Here is a 4461-nt window from a genome sequence, read left to right as displayed (position 1 = left end):
AACGCTGTTTACCAACTCTGTGTTGTGGTAGTCAGCCTCTTGTCACCGCCTGCACACATTTTCTATTGGCTGTTCGCTGTTAGCGAGGCAAGCCCTCCGAAAGGTGGTAGCTTAATATTGAACTCTCATTGGTCATTCACAGTGTAAACTACTTCGCTGAATGCAAATATCCAGCCAATGAAAAGTCAGGCCCTGCATTTCGAGAGGCAGTGAAAAATGCTTCAATATGTGACGTTTGTTACATGATTATTTTGAACGAGGCAAAGTGTGATGTGTGTTTACACTTCCGAATCTGATCGGATTGTATTGCAGAGATTAATTAAATGAATGCGTTATTTTAAATTTTTGATGAAAATAATGATACAGTTTTTATGAATGCCAAGAAACGCAATCCGACGTAACCCCGTAATTTAAGAATTCGAAATAACTCCGTAGACCTGGGTATGAATTACTGATAAATACCGAAGCTTAGTTGAGCAACGTCAGGGGGTGAAAAAGTTATCACCGTAATTTCATAACATTTCGGCACACTATTATCCTTATGTGCCGCCTAGTGGTGAGTTATGGTTATATAATCCTGTTGCTGTCCCTTACAAAATCAACAGGTGGCGCAAATGCTCCATAATTAGATCTGTAGAGCAGCGGCTCAACAGGTTAAATCAAGATTCAGAAAACATTATATTTTTTAATTTTATGCAGCGTAAATCCAGCCTCTCCATTAACAAGATAATACAACATTTATTATTAATTGTTACTGATTTAGTGCTGATTTGTGCAGATAGATCTACCAATGTTTAAGGAGATACAATAATTATTTATTGCGGTGTGTACTTGAATTAATGTTGTTTAAAAAGTGATTTAAGTGTTATTCGCACCTTCGCTGACTCTCAGCAACTGTTTGTGGCCAGTGAACACAACTTCATTAAGTGGAGCAGTCCGTGCCCTCCAAGTCATTTTGGACAAAAATCGAAATCACACGATCATACATCACACTTAGCTGCACAGCTGAAGTCTCTGAACGTGTCTCTGTGCTCTCATGACGCTATCCTTGTGTTCATTTTCACAGTGAAGTATAGGCTATTCTGCTGAAGCACTCCTTTTGGTTGGAACCACAACTGAGCTTGGTGTAGAAACAAATGTCACACATTTTTAGACTAGGTACATTTTGTGTGCTAATCTTATTTCCGAAATCTCAGAGTTTGGAGCTCGTTGGTAGTAATTAGCCCTAATCACTATCAACTTCCTAATGTGGTTAAGAGTGAGAAAAATATCCAGTCTCACGAGCTTCTCAGAGTTAAGGCCATTTTGTTTGGATGGCAGACAGTCACAAACACACCTTCCGTAATGTTTATGTCCACTTGAAAGATAGCCTTCTAGATGGCAATGAAGCGTTACAGCTACAGCTGAGAACTTGTTGTGCAAGAATGTCACGTTTGGGAGGTGTATCAGCACTACACCCCCAACAGAGCCTCAAAACAGTCCCATCACAGTTGTTACTTGAACCCCAAGGATAGCAAAGCTCTTCACTGAGCCTGCACAATAGCCTGGTGTCAATCACAGGGTATGGAAAATTAATTTTCATACCACCTATCAGGTGGCCAGTCCCATTCAAATCAGAAAGGCCACTAGCAAATAGCATTTTCCATTTGGTTTAGTCAGGCATGCGACACTATCTTCTGTTTTTATTTAAAGGGTCAATGGTTCATCGCTAAAATTCAGAACAATATGACCATAATATTAGGGAGACGAACAAAACGTTTCATTTACAAGCGCTATGGTCAGAAAACAGACGTGTGTAACGTCTGCCAGTGCGAGTTATATAAATTTCTTCATGGACGAAAGAACCTACTCACAGCTGTGAGTTTTAAGCACGGGGTATTCATGTGAAGGTGAAAAAAGTGAAAACGGGTGAAAACCCATTGAACACTAACACATGCACATTACACGAGATAGTTTGACCAAGATATTGCACTACTGCCAAGTTCGCGACGTCTTTTAATAAGAACAAATGAGCGTGAACTCATTTGTTAAAAAAGGAGACAAACAGCAGTTTTTGTGTGTTTGTTTATGTTCAAGGTGTTGAATTTAAGAAAGCGTATCAGCCTCGTATATAATATTTGTATTGCACAAATAGGCTATTTGTAAATTCTCGGCGTAACAGTGTTGTTCTGGCAAGTTCAGCATGGAATGCTCCTACGTTATTCGTGGTCTACAGAGCACCAGAACAATTTTACAGTGAAACGCACAACTTCAGCAGGGTTTTAAAAAAATGTAAAAACAGGAATTATAGCGTTTAATTGTTGTGAGCGCGTAAAAAACAGAATCGCCAATTTCTGTCCTCTACAAATACCTTGAAATAGTTAATCGAATTGATGGCTAGCACGTATGTCTATCATTCGCAAATCAACAATCCCTCGACAAATTAAGTTGCTCTTTGTTGACGTCTCCACAACTCTTGGGATGGTAGGCTTCCCTCCTCCAGTCGATTCACTGTGCGGCAGTTGAGAGAAACGCTGCTTGTTCCGTTGAATTCAGTCACTGTCAGTTTAACTTCCTTCCTGCCTTTTGTACATTAAACAAACATACTACGCCAAAGCGAAGTGTCGAACTGCTCGTGGGGCCACAACAGCTAAACATGGATAAGTTTGAGGGAGATAAAAAAGTTTTCATATAGAAACCCTTATCGCCTGGACTTTGAGAACTAGCCGATTTTGCGTCTCTAACTTCGCTCTACAGACGTTGGATGTTAAATTGTTCAATACGTGCGGTATCGACAGGGACTGGACGGCGTTTAGACTTCACGGCTACCCCCATCAAAACGAGGTAAGATGCCAGACGTCTAGGGAGTCTTGCCTTGTAGAATTTTCATGGTTCTCTTTTCGGGCAAACGTGAAAACAGAATATTTTGAATTCTTATCACATTTGTGGCCCTACTGAATATCACTAAAATGTGCTTTAGTTCACAACATGAGAAATAAATATTGCATGTCTGTTAAATACCCGATCTTAAATATCAAGTTAAATTATAAATATTCACGACCAAGTATAGAAATTATGCGAAAACAGAGGAAAGACATACATTCCGAAACGAGACTTTGTACTTATAGACATTTGCAAAATACTACAGTGTTTTCTTGTGGATAATGTGTATGAACTGTAAAAGTGCAATTACTCACAGCATTACTATCTCATTTACATAAGCAACTGAAAAAAGAGATTTAACAACTATTACAAAAAGAGAGAGAGAGAAAAAAACTTCCCATCTAAATTTCAATTTGAAATGTTATTTAATCAAACTCAGATTAGGAAAAAGGAACCCAACTGACATAGGCACTATTACAGCATGATCTCTTGGCATGTGCCCCTGATCTGAGTTGAGTGAGTTTGTTTCCACGTGTTTTAAGAAAATGCTTTCTCCTTGATTTTCACTCCAGCATTGCTCCAAGCGCCATTTAAACTGAACTCAAGGTGATGGGGCTTTCAGAAATCCAGTGTCTCTGACACCAAAGTGACTATATGTGTCCCAGTGCATTGCAATAGAAAAAGCATAAGGACTGGAATATGCAGGCATTAGAGACTAAGGGTTGTTCTATCATAATATTTGCTTGGTCCGACACACGGCCAGATTACTCATTTGACCAGCGTAAAATCTGACCCTGGGGGATTGCCTCCATGTTTATCCTCAGATTACATGCAGTTATTCTATGCCGTGTCTGAACCTGACTTAAGGTATGATCTTTTATGTCACTGTTGTCTGAATGAACAAGTGACCAGGCTTACAGAGGGAGTGATTACAATGATACTAGTACTGTACAATGCAATTATTTAGTTAATAAGAGTCATATGACTATTGTACTAAATTCTGCTTAAACAGGATGATGAGAATAGGCTGAAAAAATGTTTAGGAAATTGTAACATGTTGTGAAGACTGATAATACAATCACCTAAGATAGAATTTTGGTTAATCAAAATCCTATCAAATTTGACGGGAAATTCTCAGATGGTTCGCCCTCTACCATAAATGGTATACGTTTATGGGATCATTTCAGCCTGTTTCACTTTAACTCTAATCCTTGTGTGTTTAGCCTCCATGAAGCCTCTTAATCTCTCTGTGGACTTTTTTTTCTTCTTCTTTTTGACATTTCCCCCTCTCCCTTCACAACAGTTCATGCCCTGTCTAAGGTAGAGCTATGCCCACTCCTAAAAGAATCTAAATGGAATCATGTGTTTGTCATCTTGGTCTGTGAAGTTTTGAAGCTTTAGCTACATAAGACTGCAGTTCTTTTGTGCAGAACCCTCACAAATCTGCAAGACAACCTTAATATGATTTAAGTACTGTGGTATGTGGACTGGATGAATTTTCCGTGCAGCCTGACTGTGTTTCACTATTAATGTCTTTTCTGTCTCAGTCAAACAAATACATAAAAGGTTATGTTGATTTGCTCTTTTAGAAACATTATC

This window comes from Chanos chanos, chromosome 4 (assembly GCF_902362185.1).
Source record: "Chanos chanos chromosome 4, fChaCha1.1, whole genome shotgun sequence".
NCBI lineage: Eukaryota > Metazoa > Chordata > Actinopteri > Gonorynchiformes > Chanidae > Chanos > Chanos chanos.
This window is presented reverse-complemented; position numbering follows the sequence as displayed.